The sequence below is a fragment of the Protopterus annectens genome, chromosome 9.part0, assembly GCF_019279795.1.
Source record: "Protopterus annectens isolate FY-2018-M chromosome 9.part0, PAN1.0, whole genome shotgun sequence".
NCBI lineage: Eukaryota > Metazoa > Chordata > Ceratodontiformes > Protopteridae > Protopterus > Protopterus annectens.
Window position 1 is genome coordinate 966,231,438 of NC_056743.1, and position 18,614 is coordinate 966,250,051.

At 41.1% G+C, this 18,614-nt stretch overlaps 1 protein-coding gene across 2 annotated transcripts in view; it reads left to right on the forward strand.

Moving 5' to 3' along the window:
- The window catches only part of RASEF (RAS and EF-hand domain containing), a 1,118,741-nt gene that overhangs the window by 446,915 nt on the left and 653,212 nt on the right, over nt 1-18,614 (forward strand). The gene's annotated exons all lie outside the window — the stretch shown is intronic.

An 18,614-nucleotide genomic window follows, 5' to 3' on the forward strand; every position in this document is an offset into this window, starting at 1 on the left:
TTTCCATATAGTACTGTTGTTGGAAATTGGGGTACTGTTGGCCGAAGGAGGAGAAGAGGCGGAAGGCATGGCCGAAGGCAGGAAGAGAGGAGAAAGGCTAGGACTGTGATAGTGAGGGTCAGAACTTTGAATGTTGGCAGTATGACTGGTATAGGGAGAGAGCGAGCCGATATGATGGACAGAAGGAAGGTTGGTATATTGTGTGTGCAAGAGACCAGATGGAAGAGAAGTAAGGCTAGGTGTATCGGAGGTGGGTTCAAATTGTTTTATCATGGTGTGGATAGGAGGAGAAATGGCGTAGGAGTTATCCTGAAGGAACAGTATACTAAGAGTGTTTTGGAGGTGAAAAGAGTGTCTGATAGAGTGATGTTTATGAAGCTGGAAATTGATGGTGTACTGATGAATGTTTAGTGCATATGCTCCACAAGTTGGGTGTGTGATGGATGAGAAAGAAAAATTTTGGAGTGAGTTTGATGAAGTGGTGATGACTGTACCCAAGGGTGGGAGAGTAGTGATTGGAGCAGATTTCAATGGGTATGTTGGTGAAGGGAACAGAGGGGATGAGGAAGTGATGGGTAGGTATGGTGTTAAACAAAGGAATGCAGAAGGTCAGATGGTAGTGGATTTTGTGAAAAGGATAGGCATGGCTGTGGTGAATACGTATTTTAACAAGAGGGAGAAGCATAAGGTGACATACTAGAGTGGAGCAAGATGCACACAGGTGGACTATATCTTATGTAGGAGGGCCAGTTTGAGGGAGATTGGAGACTGTAAAGTGGTGACCGGGGAAAGTGTATTTAGGCAGCATAGGATGGTGGTTTGTAGGATGACATTGATGATCAAGAAGAGGAGGAGGAGGAGTTTGAGGGCAGCACCAAGGATCAAATGGTGGAAATTGAAAAAGGGTAATTGTGTGGTGGAGTTCAGGAATGAGCTAAGACAGGCACTGGGTGGCAGTGAATAGTTACCAAATAGCTGGGTAACTACAGCAGAGCTAGTAAGGGAGACGGCTAGAAAGGTGCTTGGTATGACATCTGGACAGAGGAAGGATGACAAGGAGACATGATGGTGGAATGAGGAAGTACAGGAGAGTATACAGAGAAAGAGGTTGGCAAAGAAGAAGTGGGATTGTCAGAGAGATGAAGAAAGTAGACAGGAGTATAAGGAAATGAGGTGCATGGCAAAGAGAGAGGTGGCGAGGGCTAAGGATAAGGCATATGAAGAGATGTATGAAAGGTTGGACACTAAGGAGGGAGCAAAGGACGTGTACCGATTGGCTAGACAGAGGGACCGAGCTAGGAAAGATGTGCAGCAGGTAAAGGTTATTGTTGTTGTTGTTGTGTCTTTCAGCTTTTCCTGGTTAGGGGTCACCACAGCAAAACTCCGGTCCGCTAATGATTGGCAGTAGATTTTTACGTGCCGAGTTGCCAGCTCTGATGCACATCCTTCAACGAAGGAATGCCCATTCACGCATGTCTCCACGCAGAAGACGCTCTAACTGAGAATCGAACCAGACAGCGTCTTAGGATATGAGGGAAACATACTCACAAGCGAGGAAAGTGTGTTGAGCAGATGGAAAGAGTACGTTGAGGGGTTGATGAATGAAGAGAATGAGAGGGAGAGAAGGTTGGATGATGTGGGGATAGTGAATCATGATGTGCAATAGATTAGCAAGGAGGAAGTAAGGATAGCTATGAAGAAGAAGAAGAATGGAAAGGCTGTTGGTCCAGATGACATACCTGTGGAAGCATGGAGGTGTTTAGGTGCAATGGCAGTGGAGTTTCTAACCAGATTGTTTAATGAAATCTTGGAAAGTGAGAGGATACCTGAGGAATGGAGAATACCTGAGGAATGGAGAAAGTGTTTTGGTACCGATTTTTAAGAATAAGGGTGATATGCAGAGCTGTAGTAACTACAGAGGGATTAAGTAGATCAGTCACAGCATGAAGTTATGGGAAAGAGTAATGGAAGCTAGGTTAAGAAGGCATGTGATGATTAGTGATCAGCAGTATGGTTTCATGCCGGGAAAGAGCACTACAGATGTGATGTTTGCTCTGAGAGTGTTGATGAAGTACAAAGAAGGTCAGAAGAAGTTGCATTGTGTTTTTGTAGACTTAGAGAAAGCATATGACAGGGTGCCTAAGAGAGGAGTTGTGGTATTGTATGAGGAAGTCTGGAGTGTCAGAGAAGTATGTAAGAGTGGTACAGGATATGTACGTGGGTAGTGTTACAGCGGTGAGGTCTGCGGTGGGAGTGACTGATGCGTTTAAGGTGGAGGTGGGATTACATCAAGGATCAGCTCTGAGCCCTTTCTTATTTGCAATGGTGATGGACAGGTTGACAGACGAGATCAGACAAGAGTCCCCGTGGACTATGATGTTTGCAGATGACATTGTGATCTGTAGTGAGAGTAGGGAGCAGGTGGAGGACACCCTGGAGAGGTAGAGATGTGCTCTAGAGAGAAGAGGAATGAAAGTCAGCAGGACTAAGGCAGAATATATGTGTGTGAATGAGAGGGAGGATAGAGGAATGGTGAGGATGCAAGGAGCAGAGGTGGTGAATGTGCATGAGTTTAAATATTTGGGATCAGTAGTTCAGAGTAATGGTGAGTGTGGAAGAGAGGTGAAGAAGAGAGTACAGGCAGGATGGAGAGGGTGGAGAAGAGTGTCAGGAATGATTTGTGACAGACTTGTACCAGTAAGAGTGAAAGGGAAGGTCTACAAGAGGGTAGTGAGACCAGCTATGTTATATGGGTTGGAGACAGTGGCATTAACAAAAAGGCAGGAGTTAGAGCTGGATGTGGCAGAGTTAAAGATGGCAAGATTTACAGTGGGTGTGACGAGGGTGGACAAGATTAGGAATAAGTATATTAGAGGGTCAGCCCATGTTGGAAGGTTTGGAGACAAAGCCAGAGAGGCAAGATTACGTTGGTTTGGGCATGTGCCGAGGGGTGATGCTGAATATATTGGGAAAAAGATGCTAAGGATGAAGCTACCAGGTAACAGGAAAAGAGGAAGGCCTAAGATAAGGTTTATGGATGTGGTGAGAGAGGACATGCAGGTGGTTGGTGTGACAGAGCAAGATACAGAGGACAGGAAGAAATGGAAACAGATGATCTGCTGTGGCGACCCCTAACGGGAACAGCCGAAAGAAGAAGATGATGACTGTTGTGTTCCTTCTCCATATTCTTTTAGAACTCCTAGGCTTTGGCAGAAATGGGTCCATGATGGATCAGTCCACAAGTCCAGGCAACAAACACATTCATACATGATGACATCCAAAAATATCGGCTGTGATGAGAAGTGATTTTTTCCATTGACATCCAGTGGGAATGCTGGTGCTTCATTTTGTGTGCTTATCAAATGAGCCATTCTGTCTTATCACAGACCAAGTGTTATGATTGCCTGAAGTGATCATTTTGGAAACTAGACAATCCACCACCCTCTTGCCATCATCACATTAACGCCATTAGTGCTGGGTACGTAGGTACTCCAAACTGTCAATCCCTGTGAGAACAAAATTGTTATTGTTATAAAAATTGTTACGGTTCCATTATAAAGTAATAGAACCCCACTCTCCATGTATTTGGTCACTGTATACTCTTGTCTAGCACCACACAGCTCCTCCTCGACCCTGGGAGTGTTTATCACCCCCAGGTGTTACATTCTGCTATGCATAACACTATTCTATATAAACTGGAAGCACATGCTAAAATTGAAAGAAATATTCCTGTCCAGTCACTGCAGATTCCTGCTTCCAAGAGTCATTTGTAGTGATATTCAGAGTGCTCACTCCTCCAGTACCGGTGATCTTTTATGGGCAATAATGGTTCTCAGGCTGCCATTCAGTCCCTGAAGTAAAGAACAACACCCTGCTGGGACTGTAAGTTACTACTTGTTAATGTTCCCTTCAAGCTACTGCAACATTCCTAGTGCATTGTTGGACCTTACTCTTACAAGGATACTTGGGGTGCTTCATTTTCCAGTGTCTGTAGTACAGTTCGTAAGTTAGCACTAGGTTAACACACTATTTCCTTAGATGCACAATAGCAAATACTGCCCACGATATGATTTGTGCATGCCCCCAGTGCACTGTCATTCATGGTTGATGGTTTTTTTTTCTGAATTTCTCCAATTTTGCCTCATTTTTGTCCTGAATGATATACTTTTTTTCTGGTAAGGTACTGAGGATCACAGTCAGTAATGTCAGACATTAAAGTTTCATATTTTTTTATTTTTAGTAAATTCATTTTGATGCAAGACCTGTTTTTGTTAATTTTTAATGGATTAGAATAATAATTAAAAAATTGTCCCTAATTATGTGCCTTTGTTCCCCGTTTTCACTTTGTTCAAAATTCTTAAGCAAAGAAATTGAGAGGTATGTGAAGCCACTAGCAAAAAAAGAATCTGTCATTAGTACATGTATTTATCAAATTAACTTTTTTTATAAGTAGAAGGTAAGACATTTAACCATGTTGTAAATTACCAAGTTGAAGTTATTAGTAAGTGTACGCATTTTTGACAATATAACAGCAGTAAATCCACTTAATCTATATATAAATGCCAGCAAAAGAAAGTAAAAATGTCAACAAGACTTGTATTGGACACCACTGGATGGTTAGAAATGACTTACTTTATTTTTACAAAATGTTCTTTTCATTAATTAATTGATTCTGTATTACTTGCTATGGATATTAGTTAACAAAGGCATAAGTTAACAATACAACCATCAGGTAGTATTCTTTTGTGAATATTCATTAGCTGATGGAGGCTAATGAATGTTCATAAGCAGCTGCTTCATCCAACACCTACTTCATCACTTCATGCAGGCAAAGGTAGTGTATTGCAGGGCATAATGGATCTGCTTATGTTAGCAATGTTATGAACGTCCGTATGTGAGCAGACAGAGGGAAAGTAATGTTCTACAGTTGTCTCCAAGTGTACCAGGGCAGAGTTTTTGAAATAACTAAGGGGGTTTGTCAATGAGTCCTTCAACCCCAGTGTTTCTTCTTATTTTAAACCCACTAACCTCACACAGCCTGCATGCATCCTTGTGTTTTGTCTTCCTCTTCTTCCATAGAACAGAGATGATCCTTGTTCCGTGGCATCAGGGGATAGGTGAAGTAAGCATATAACATTTGTGAAGTAATGTATTTATTTTGGAATTTTTTACAAAATGGCATATGCTTTTCACTTTTTTACTATTTAGATCCAAATTGTCAAAATAAAAATTGTAGCCAAATTGTAGCCAATCAGTTCAAGACCTCTAATATTCTCATTTTGTAGTTCTGTCATGAAAGCTTTTTTTTCATGTTCACTCAGTCAAATCACCTTCCAAACACAATTAAATTTTGAGAGACAAGGTCATTAGACACGTACTGATAATTTAGGTTGGAAATATGGAAAATGATGTAGTTGTGATGTTGCACTTAGTGTTTCATAACCCATGTCTTGTACCATTGATAGGTTACAGTATTTGTTCCTCAAATTACAGGATTGTATTTTTTTTCATAAATATGATAAGTTTTCATATCCTGATTGAAATTTACTAACCCTAGAAGGACACGTTTACTCTTATGCCCATACTACACGTGAAAGTATTATTTTGTTTTTAGGTTCATAAGTTAGATTGTCAAGCTGCAAGTTAATGCCCTTCAGGGGATTCACTTTAGAAGCTCGAATTCCCAAAATCTCGAACTTCATATGGTCGAGACCAAAAGATCGAGTTTTGGAAACTCGAACTTCTAAAATGAAACCCCAAAAAAAAAAAAAAAAAAAAGTCAAACATCGCTGCACCCCCCCCCCCCCCCGTACTTAAATATACCAACTCTGAGATTGCGCTGCAGTGGGGAAAAGGAAAATCTCCCATATTGCGCTGTATGCAGAAGCGCAAAATGGGAGATTTCCCACTTCCTGTCAACACCGCAAAAAAGATAAAAACATTACGTACACACAGAGCGTACAAGAAGCCTTGCCTCTGTGTGCACGTAATGTTTTAAGGTAAGTAAAGTGTTATTTTTTAAAACTTTACATATTCGATTTACTGAAATCTCGATCATATGGTCTCGACCATATGACATTCGAGATTTCAGTAATTCGATTATGTAAAGTGCTTCCCCTTTGGGAAGCTTTTTTGCCATAACTGTATGACATATTTCTTTCTTCCTCTTGTATATGATTAAATGACAATAAGTAAAACTTTGACACCTGCAGCATCAAAATAGTCTAAATAAGTAAAAAAGTGTGTTGTAGGAGGCAAGCCCCTCTGGATTCCCACACCTCTATCTGTGTATATAATAATTCCAGGATTGTGCAAAAGTTGGGAAATGGAGGATTTCAGTAAGCCACTGTTAAGTGATCTCACTAATGACAAGTAATGTATGTGTGTGTGTGTGTGTGTGCTAATCTTGTAATGTTGATTAGCTCTCTTGTCAACCAAATGAAGCCAGCGGAAAAGCTGGCAACTAAAGTGAAAGCCAAACAGTATAACTAGACTTCTTCCTCTCTCTGTCTAGATGTGTATGCATGCATATATATTTATACATATCTAAATACACGCCCACGCACAGAGCACCCTACTCATGTGTGAGTACACTGCACAGACTAGCCTGCTTTCCCTGATTAGCTTTACTTTACTCCTGTTACGTGATGCAGTAGGCTGCTTCTTCCTACAGCTTTCATCTGGAAAAAACAGGTACTGAAAATTTGTTCTACTGTGTTTTAGTAAATGTAGCCTAATTTTGGCAGTCTTTAATGTCTTCCACAAAATTGCAATATAGTCATTTCTTCATAGGTTGTTAGGAATTGCAGACAAGACTTGATCTGATGTTGTCATTTTCATTTGTTCCTCAACAAATGGGTCTTGGATCCGACTTCAGATTCAAATCGGCCATTTTCTTTAGATTCTTGGATCTAACTCTTGAGCTCTTCCCTCATCCGTAATGCCCGTTAGTGCTAAATTGTCTCAGATCTTGTTTGCTGCTCTAACGATTCGGTCAGGATTGTCTTCTCTCGAGCTCTGGGTTACCTGTTACAGGTTTTGCCAGTAAACAAAATAGAAGTTCTTTCTTTCCTTTTAGTATATCACTTGTTTAGATAGCCCTTCCTCTCTTTACTGCTTCTGGTAGTTTTCTAATCTTTTAAAGGTATTCTATGTTTACCATAGTTGGTATTGGTTTTTCTTTATCTTACTTTCTGAGATAATCTTTATTACCATTGTTGGTAACCTTTCTCTCTATCTGCTTTATTTAAACAAAAAAAAAATTCTTATATCTTAGATGCTAGGTGGGTCATTGTTTATTGTTTACTGTTTGTTGTTGGTATGGCTGAAAAGCCTACCAGGTATAAAAAATGCACTTCCTGTGGGCATAAGATAACTAACTCTGATGCCCACAGGGAGCGCATTTATTGTTTAGGTCCTTCCCATTTAGAAGTGCCTTGTGAAATCTGTACTGAATTCAAATGAGAGCTGTCAGTGACAGACATAGTAAGTTGGTCCTGAAGGGCCTTTTGCCTGCTTCTTCCACATCTTCTACTTCAGGGACTCAAACTCCCTCTAAAAAGCAGAAATCTTCAGAGCCTAGGGGAGCATAGGATGTACTCTCCTGCATGGTCTCCAAGATCAGCTCCAATCTCGGAGACTCTTCCTAAAGTTAAAAACTAGTCAGATCTAACAGTTATACTTTCTAAATCTCCTCAGATCTGGAGTTCCTGTTTTTCACTGGAGCTGGTCTCCGTTAGGCTCAAATCTTCCTTTTTATAGGCAACTCCTAAAAAGTCATCTTCATCGATGAGGTCCTCACAAAGTCTTTCTGAGGCAGATGTGGACAAGATGAAGAGGAAATTCCTTAGAGCACATGTCCAAATGGTGGTTCTAATAGCTCCATCTCCCATTGGATCCGCGAACCTTCAACCACTTCACCCACTTGTGACTCCTTCTCTGATCTGTCATGTAGTTTTAGAGCCTTTGGTTCTGAGAGTGCCAAGATCTGAGTGTTGGGAGCCGAAGTTCCACCTATTTCTTCGACTCCTAACTGTCTCCCTGACAAGTTTTGACACCTATCCATACTGAGCAGGACGAATTTCAGAGGCAGATCTTGGGGGGATGACTTCAACTCTGAGGTTTTCGAAACAGTCGCTTCCCCTTAGAGACTTGGAACTTGACAGCTTGGGTCAGTCTCCCTCCTTGGAGAGGAGATCCAGGAGGGGTGGAGAATCAACTGAGCCAAGAGCTTCAGTGTCGGTGAAGTTGGTTTCTACTTCTCCTTATCCCTCTGCCTTCAAGGTAGTGGAGAGGTTTTTTTCCCATCCAAGGGTTTCTTTAACTCTCACATCCTTGGAACATATCCCTTCTCCTCCATCAAATTTTAGGTGTAAGCCTTATCGTTCTACACCACAGGGACAGTAAGAGCTTCCAGGCAGTTCCTATTCAGTAACTTCCCATTTCTTCTGATACCTGTCCAGAGCATCCCACTGAAGAGGTTGCTCGAAAGAGATTGTGTAAGAGGAGGCACTTAGATTTCTGTCCAGAACCTTTGACTGAAGACACCAATTTTGATGAGGAGAAGGGTCCCCAAGGTCACCACCAGAAGATGTGTCCTTTGGAGACATTTTAGAGATTCTGTGCTAAAAAGGTGGTTGGTCCTCCTAAAGTCCTTCCCAAGAGAAGTCTGTGTTCCTAGAAGCCTCCAGATCTGGCCCCTCTATGTCTTGGGTTACTTTTCCTCCAGCAGATGACCTTATAGACCTTGTCTCCGGTGGACTTAGTAGGAACTGGACACTGTACATCCTATTTCCTGTTGACCAGACAGGATTCTTGGAGTCCCTAAAGACAGGGAGTTTTGAAGTAAGGGAATTCCTGTTAGATGCTATGGTTGTTGCGACAGCCACCAGAAAGGAACTAGCCAAACAGAATTCCACTGTCCATCCTCCTGATAGGGAGTCTAGGGCATTGGACAGATATGGAAAGCACATTTACCCTTCAGCAACCTTTGTCTTGCAGTCGCCTAACTATTTGGAATGCTTTGCCATGTCAGCAGAGGAAGAGAAAACCTGTTCCCAACTGGCCACCCAATGCATCCATCAGGTTAATTTCTAACACAGCTGAAGGTTCCTCACAGACTGCTGATTCAAGCATAGCCAGTAGGAGACATGCCTGGATGAGATTGTGTGATTTTGTTGAGCCCTTTAAATCCTCATTCATTAGGGTTACCACCTGTCCCTATTTGTGAGTGTCCTGCGAAAACAAATCGAAAAAAATGGCAAATATCCTGATATTTTAAGACAAAATTATGTATGATGTTTTCTTTAATAGTTGCATAAAACAGTTATTTTGTATCTGAAACACGTAAATATTATACAAAATAGCATGAGCAACTTTTAAGAATAAGCTTTTATTTGGGCAAAAACAGTGAAGTTCTGTCCTTTGCACTGGCCGTGGGTCTGTTTTTCCTGCAAAATTGCACATTTCTACAAAAAATATCCCACTTTGGACATTTGTAAAGGTGGCAACCCTATCATTCATCAGTGCTCCCTTTGGTGGATTTTTCCTGTTTGGGCCCACAGTTAAAGACACACTTTCCCACAGAGAGCAAGATGGAAATACCTTGTCTGCTGCTGGAATCTATTTTTGTACCCAGCAAAGATCTTTTTCCAGGAATCAATGCGGTGTAAGAAAATGTGGTTCCGAAAACATCAGGGACCTTTTTGAGACTCGCATGGGGATTTTTCTTCCAGTAGAGGGGGGAATAACAATGGAAGATACCATCTGTGCGGCAGACGGGGTCTGCAGAACCAAGGTTCTCAAGATTCTTTCTCGGAGTCAGTCAGGTGCTTATCCTTGCATCTAAAATCCTGGACAGCCACCACAAAAGATTCTTGGTTGCAAACAGTCATATCCAGAGGGTATTTCCTTCCCTTTACACGAAGTGTTTCACAAAAGAGATGTCTTCCACACAATCAGAAGGAGATGGCAGCTCTAGAAATTCAAAAGCTGTTAGAAAAAAAAAGTAATCTTACTGGTCCCACCAGACCAATCAGGATTCTGAATTTACTTGAGGTTCTTTTTAGTGCCAGAGAAAACAGGGGACAGGAAACCTGTTCTGGTCAGTCATCTAAATCAATTTGTGAAAAAATCCACATTCTGGATGATCACGGTTCTGCCCCTTGTGCAGAAGGGATGACTGGACATGCTCTATAGATCTTCAAGATGCATACTTTCATGTAAGAATCAACAGGCATCCTCAAAGATATCTGCACTTTTGGCTGGGAGACGGTCATTGTCAGTTCAGAGCCCTGCCTTTGGTCTCACCACAGCTCCCAGGGTGTTTAACAAATGTATGGCAGTGGTGGCAGCTCATCTCAGACTCCATGGATTCAGTGCGTTTCCTTATTTAGATGATTGACTCCTTTCTGCACCAACCAAGCATCTCCTGGAGAAGGCCAGGGATTACTTCCTCCAGTTGTGCCCATAGTTAGCCATCACAGTCAGTTTATTCAAGTGTCATCTCCAACCAGTTCAAGTCTTGGAGTTTATAAGGAGCACGCCTGGACAGTGTCAGTCAGTTCATGTTGTTACCCAAAAGCAGAGTATCCTAAGATTGCATGTCGGACCGATTCTTGAGCCATCCCTCTCTTTCAGCAGGATTGGTTCTTCAAGCCTTAGGTTCTATGGATGCAGCAAACATCCTGTTTTCTACAGTTCATCTTCACATGACAGTTCTTCAGTGGACCCTCACAGTACAATGGTTGATGCTTCAACTACCCTTGAAACATCCTATAAAAATTTCATGAACATGCAAAGGTTCCCTATTTTAGTGGATGCAGTCCAATGGGATTTGTCAGAAACATTCCTTTATCCTTCCTTTCCCGAAGACCACATTGACCATGGACACCTCCCAGTTGGGTTGGGAGGGGCATTTCTTGGGATAAACAGTTCAAGGCAGGTGGTTCCCAAAAGAGACTAATTTGCATATCAGTGTTTTAGAGATGAAAGCAGTCCTATTAACATTGCAGGCCTTCCAGAACTTTCTCCCTCTAGGAATGGTTGCTAATCAGACAGAGAATATGTCAATGGTTTGGTACACTCACAGTTAGGGGATCTAGATCTTGCCCCCTTTGCCAGGAAGGGATGAGAGTATGGCAGTGGGCAATCTCTCCCAACTGCTTTCTTGTAGCAACACACATATTGGAGAAATCCAAAGTTTCAGCTGACAAGCTCAGCAGGACCATCCTGATGACGCACAAGTGGTCTCTTTAATCATGCAGTGACTGAAATGATTTTTCATCAATGGGGGTCACTCTTGCTGTGACCTTTTTGCCTCCCCCCTTCAACAAGTGCAGCAGGCTCTTTGCCCCAATTTCCCTTCAGGGGAAGTCACCAAGAGATGCTGTAGTCCATGCTTTGCCCTCCATTTTCCTGTAGACTTATCCCCCCTCCCCTTAATACCCAAATTTCTCCAGAAAACGCAGTTGTTGAAAAGCAAGGTAATCCTCATTGCCCCTTTCTGGCCTTGGCAAATGTGGTTCCCATTCCTGTGGTCTCATCTCATATATCCACCTTGGACACTGGACCCTAGTGCAGATCTATTGTGGATGATTTATCTGGACATTCAAACCCTCAAATTGACTGCATGGTTTCTCCAATTCCAGTGATGGCTAGACAGTCCAGGCTTTGCTGTCCAGTTTGCCAAATTTTATTTTCATCCCAGAAACCTTCTGTGCGAAAAATTTATAAAAGTAAGTAGAAGAGATTTTCCTTTTTCGGTAGAACAGAGAAAGGTGGATCCTTTTACCCCCTTCCAATTTCTGTTGTGTTACAATTTCTTGCTTCAGTTTTTCAAAGAGGTCCTATTTTCTCCACTGTGAAAGTTCAGCTTGCAGCCATGTCTGATTATTATGTAGGACATAATACCTTCCCGCTAGCCTCTTCTAAAATATGTAAGGCATTCCTTAAAGGTATACTGCTGCTTACACCTCCAGTAAAGGATCCTACTCCACCTTGGGATCTTAATGTTCTGTTACAAACTAATTCAGTCTCCTTTTGAGACTTTGGCTAAGTCAGATCTAAAGTTTCTCTCTTGGAAAACAGTTTTTCTTGTCGAAAACTTCAAGCACTGTCTTCAAAACCACTTTATTTAATTTTTCACAGACAAAGTGATTTTGCGTACAAATCCTTCCTTTTTGCCAAAAGTTGTCTCTTGTGTCAAATCAAGTTATACATTTGCCAGTCTTCTTTCCAAAATTTGACAGTAAGGGGGAATACATGCTCTACCTTTTAGATGTACAGACTTGTTTTTATTTCCATAGAAAAAAAGACTAGAAAAAAACTGATGAACTGTGTGTTTCCTTTGCCAAAAACAAGTTGGGAAAACCAGTATCCAAATTGACCTTGGCCAAATGGATAACAGATTGTGTTTCCTTTGTCTGTCTTCTGAGAGGATTATCCGTGCCTAAACCTCCAAGAGCTCGTTCAGCTAGATCCATGGCTACATCATCTGCCTTTTGGACCAGAGCTCCATTGATACTGTGCTATGGCTACTTTTTCCAGTATTCATCCTTTTATTGCTCATTACAAATTTGATATCATTTCCAGAAACAGGGCTGCTTTTGGTTCTGTGGTGCTCCAAAATATCCTTCCATGAGGGCCACCCAAGATTATTGTAGCTGGGGATTCTGTCCTGTTCGTTGAGGAACGAATGAAAATGACATCATCAGATAATAACATTATGTACTCACCATATCTATGCATCTATTTTTGTCCATTTTCATTCTTCCTCAACTTCCCACCCTTCTTATCCCTATCCTTATCCTTTGGGAATGACCTGATGAGGTGTATTGGAACCACTGTTTCCAGTTTGAGCCCCCTTCTCTATATCTATATGGCTTATAATTTTTATTATGGTTACTTACTCCCTAAGGCGTACTTAGTAGCAGCAAAGTCGATCTGAGGAAATTTAGCATTAAGGAACATTATGGGTAATGGAAGAGCTTGAGAGTCAGATCCAAGAATCTAAAGAAAACATCGATTCGGATCCAAGACCCATTCGTTGAGGAAGAATGAACATGGACAGCACAGATGCATAGTTATGGTGAGTACATAACTTTAATTTTCACGGTTTGTTTTTGGTATCCAGTCTTGACGGACTGTAGTAGGTTTTGAGCAAGAGCAGTACAAGTTGTCAGACCTGGGCAACAGCTATTAATCTGGTTAAAGTAGGTATTCATTTACAACAGCTTTCAGCTTGATTATGCTACATCCTAGCTGTGTAACTCTTTTCTCACAGTGTCCCATAGCAGTACAGATTTTTTTTTATTTGCTTTGTTTTGAATTTTTGTTTTGTTGATCAGGTTAGCCCTGTTAGATCTTATTTTCAGAGGGGTACCCTAGGGGAAAAGCTTGAGTACAAATTATTACTGCTTTTATACATGTATAATTAGATTTGGGTATGTATTGTACACATAGGAAACGCCACATTCTGACAAGGAAATCTAATAAAACTCACATTTCTTAATACTTTGCAGATTCATTGCTAAAATATACATAAACTAGCCAGATAAATTCTAAACGCTAGCTGTTAAGTGTTAGTTCAAGAATGCAAACCAGATTCAAAAGTTATAAGGATAAAGAACTTGGCAAAATGGAGGTTATGGGCTTTCTGGGTAGTTTCGCATCTTTGGCACAAGGAGAAACTCTTACATAGTGTAGGTTTTTTTTTTTTTTCCCCTCAGATAAAGAAACAGACTGTTTTGTTGACAAATGTTTTTTCCATTACCTCACACAGCACATTCATTCTAGGTGTAAACTTTGTTGTTACATTACTTAATGATAGTTGGACCTAAAGTATTTGTGCGCTGTTTAAGTATTGACTGCGAAAATCAACATCTACCAGCTATATGAGCACGCATTTATTCTTAGTATAGCCGTTTTGATTACTGAATTAAAGTAAGCATTGTAGCTGTGTATTGACAGTAGTGTGTGTAAATGTGTGTTTGTGCAGTTCCTATCAGCCAATATTATGATGTTCATCATGTTACACTGCTGCAGTCATTACACTTGGGTTATCCTGCCGTCAGGCGGTCCTGCAGTCGGCCAGAGTTCCAAAGTCTTGGTCCGGCATCGGTTGCTGTCGCTTATTCCCTGATGTCAGTGCGCCAGGGAAGTCAGGCAGACTCTAACAACAGATGCTTCGGATTACGCCTGGGGAGCACACATGGCAAGAAAATGCATTCAGGGCAAGTGGACCACAGACCAGATGCATCTTCACATCAATCAAAAAGAGATGTTGGCTGTTCAAAATGCCCTAACAGCTTTCAAGGACCTTCTGCATCCAGGACAGTTATTATTAAAGACAGACAACACCACAGTAATGTGGTACATAAACAAGCAAGGGGGCACTCATTCTTATCCCCTATGCAGACAAGCCATGACCTTGTGGAACACAGCTCTAACGTATCAAGTTCACCTGCAAGCACAATTCCTGCCAGGAAAGAAAAATACTCTGGCAGACGATCTAAGCAGAAATATCATGGACCCTCACGAATGAAAATTGAATCCACAAATCTTCAGCATGGTAACGCAAAAATGGGGATGCCCAGACATAGATCTTTTTGCTTCCCCACTGAATTGCCAACTACAAAAATTCTGCACAAGGACTTATCACAAACAAGCATGGAAAGTGGATGCTCTTTTGTTCAGCTGGAAAACCTAAAAGTTTATGCCTTCCCGCCACTGCCTCTCCTTTCAAAGGTACTCCTAAAAGCCAGACAAGAAAAACCACAGATGATCCCGATTGCTGCAGACTGGCCACGCCAGCACTGGTACCCTATCTTAAGGAACTTAGCTCAAGGCCCACCATGGATTTTGCATCAAGTTCCACACCTTCTGACTAACAAAACAATCAGATCCTGCACGGTCAGCACAAAACCCTAAACCTGGCTACATGGCAGATTCATTAGTCAAACAGGCAACACCTCTCTCTAAAGCTGTTATGGATGTCAGTTTGGAGGCCAGGAGGCCTAGCACCAGGAAAGCTTATTCAGAAAAAAGGAAGAGATTCTGCGCCTGGAACCAGGCTCAAAACCTTGACCCTCTTGTTCCAAACGTTCCTCAGATTTTACAATACTTAACTGGGATGCTGGACAGAGGCCTATCCTTCTCATCAATTAAGATCCACGCCTCTGCCATTTCAGCACATTAAAACACGGATCCTCCTTTATTCTCTCATCCCTTGCTAAAACAGTAGCTCAGAGGGGCAAAAAACATAAGACCGCCCCGGAGAGCACCAGCACCAACTTGGGACCTCAATTTCGTTTTAGAAAAACTAACCCTGCCACCTTTTGAACCAGCCAATACAGCCGATCTAAAATTTTTATCATGGAAAACGCTCTGCTCCTGGCAGTAACTTCAGCACGAAGAGTCTCAGAGCTACAGGCATTAATGGCAGTGGAACCTTTTATAATTTTTCATCAGGACAGGGTTTCTTTAAGGACAAACTCTACCTTTATGCCAAAGGTGGTATCTAGTGTGGCTCTTAACCAAACCATCCATTTGCCAACTTTTTATCCAAACCCCCAGAATACAGGGGAGAAACTTCTGCATTCTTTGGACATACACAGGCAACTACGCTTCTACTTGGACAAAACAAAAGCTTTCAGGAAAACTGAGCAACTGTTTGTAGCATATGCTGCAGGATCACAGGGCAAGGCTATCTCAAAACAGATTATATCCAAATGGATAGGACACTGTATATGTTACTGCTACACAGAGCATGGAAAATCAGTCCCAAATAACATTAGGCCACATTCCACCAGGGCAACAGCCTTCCTCAGAAGAGTACCTACCAAGGAAATTTTGGAGGCTGCAACTTGGAGTTCAGTGCACACCTTTACCAGGCATTACTACCTGCCTCCATCCAGTTCTGCAGGGCCTCATAGCCAATCCTAACTCTTTATAGACCAGCCACCCAACCTTAGCTTTGGGATTCTACCCAAGTGTAATGACTGCAGCAGTGTAACACCATGAACATAGTACAGTTTTGTACCTACCATAAATGTAGATGTTCGAGTGTTCACACTGCTGCAGTCCAGGTTACCCTCCCTCCATCCCCTCTGAACTAGCTGGACTTATCTATACCTTTCTATCCTATACAACCTTTGTGGTGTATTTGCTTGTAACTGAAGGTATTGTTTTTATTTTTATATGTATATTTTTTATTAGCAATATGTATTGCCTACCTACTTGGGGGCATCTGACATCTGGGGCAAGAAAAACTGAAGAAAATGGCGTTGGATGCATCTTGTATACCCCTGGTGCACTGACGTCAGGGAAAAAGCGACAGCATCCGACGCCGAACAAAGACTTTGGAACTCTGGCCGACTGCGGGACCGCCTGACGGCAGGATAACCCAAGTGTAATGACTGCAGCAGTGTGAACACTCGAACATCTACATTTATGGTAGGTACAAAACTGTACTTTTTTCACTGTTACTGCATTCTTGGGTATACATTGTTGAAAGAGCCTTTGCCAAGACCTTTCCAGCCACTTGGAATCACTAACCAACAGGACTAAGAAATGAACAGTATTATTCAGTTTTTCAAACCAAACTAATTTAAGCACTTTGCTGTTTTAGATAGCCATATCTGCTTTAGGGACAGTGGTTAATTATGTGCATCAACTCCCACTCGTTCTTTCTCTATATCATTAACTTAATGGCTGTTTTTTCTTTGAGAAACTGTTCTAATGGGTTATGTTCATTTAAGATTTGATCTTAAATAATCCAGTCATTTAAACCTCAAAGTATAGGACTGGTGACCACTAAGCAGCCTCAATCAGCATTGTTGACTTTTCTCTAAAGTTTGAGCTCCTCCTCTGATTTCCAGTGAGTGACACTCCTCCCTCAGCACTCCAGATCCCGTTTGCTGCTGTTGTGATCTCTCATGTTCGAGTAATCCCTGATATGTTTTTGCTCATTGCTGTCAGGAGTTTTTATCAGTAATCTGATTACATCCCTTTCACTGCCTTGATCTACTTTTGAAGATGTAGTTGCATGTTTACATCATTTCTGTAATCTAGACCATGGGTTCTTGAACATATACTCTAGACAGCATCATTACTGGTGCCCTAAACCACACAGGTGTTATTGCCCAGGATAAACCCATGATAAACAAAGCATAATCCAAGATAGCAGCAGTATACATCATCATCCTAGCACCTGGGGGAGGTGTTTGAGAAACGGAGTCTGTCTGTCTCTGTGTCCTGAACATAACAAATGGAAGAAGATATGACTGAAACATGTTTCAGTAAAAGAAAAAAAAATTGCTTTAGGACAAATGTAATATCACATGATTTTATGGCCAGATTATAGGCCAGTCCTCTGATAAGAATACACTTCAGTGCAGGGAGGTAATAATTCAGGGAAAATTCTTAATATGTTTAGCAGAAGTGTATGGGGACAAATAATAGTACAAAGAACTCCTTTAATGATCTTCTTATGCTACCAAATAACTTGCTATGTAGTGCAGGTGCCTACTGTCTGCACGGTTTGCTTGCAAGAAGGCCTCTCCCCAATGACATACAGAAGAATTTGGAGAGAATGCAAGAACAATAAACTTAAGAAAGACTAACCATTTTATAAGTCTTACAGTTTAATATATTTTAATTGGATTCTTCATTCCTTTGACATTATTAAGCAAGCATGAATTAAACTGAAATAAAGAATATTAAACTGAAGCTGTAATGCAGTAGAAGCTGGCATAATTATTCACCACCATATATCATTTATTAGGTAAATATAAATATAACATTTCTGAATAATGCCAGTAATGAGCAACTTGGGTATTTCAAGTCAGCACTGTATGCAACATTATAAGCAAAATGTTTAACTGGCCATCTTAAGATAAAAAAAATATATATATGCAAAGATATTTGTTACCTCCCACGGAAATAAGTCAATCCCTAAAGCATTCACTCCCAAAAACAATGAAGTAACCATAGTAGTACTCTACAGTAGTTAAGAGACTCCCAAGACTACACTGTTTATTCACTTGTTTTTGTTAATTAGGAAGTTTTCCATTGGAAATGTCCAGTTTCACTGGAGGCCCAGGAAAAATAGATCCCATATGAAAACTGTAAAAGCAAGTAAAGACCAGAGTCAATATGAACAATAAGTGCTCATAACAATTCAACTTAACCAAAGAAAAATGACAAAAGAGACATTACAGCAATAAATTAGTGTGACATCAGTAATCAAAGGAATAGACAAAATGCATATTCATCGGTTTTAGGACAAAAATATGCAGTTAATAATGTGAGTAAATACAGTGAAGGCAGAGGCAGGTGATTAACAACTTTTACAGGACAGGATTGCTAGTTTCATGTGAAGAGATGGAAGAACAGAAGGAAAGGCTGTCAAAGATGCTAGGCATAAAAGGGATAAAATATTGGAATATGGAATACAAAATGCATCTGAAACAATCCAGTAGTACATGGCAAATAAAACATTAAGTACTGGCTATGTGCAAAGATGCAAGTCTAAAAAGATGAGGAGCAGTCTAGTTGTCAAGTGTGTAAAACAGGAAGGAGATGAATAAAGAGAAGTGATAAGTGTAGCAGAAATG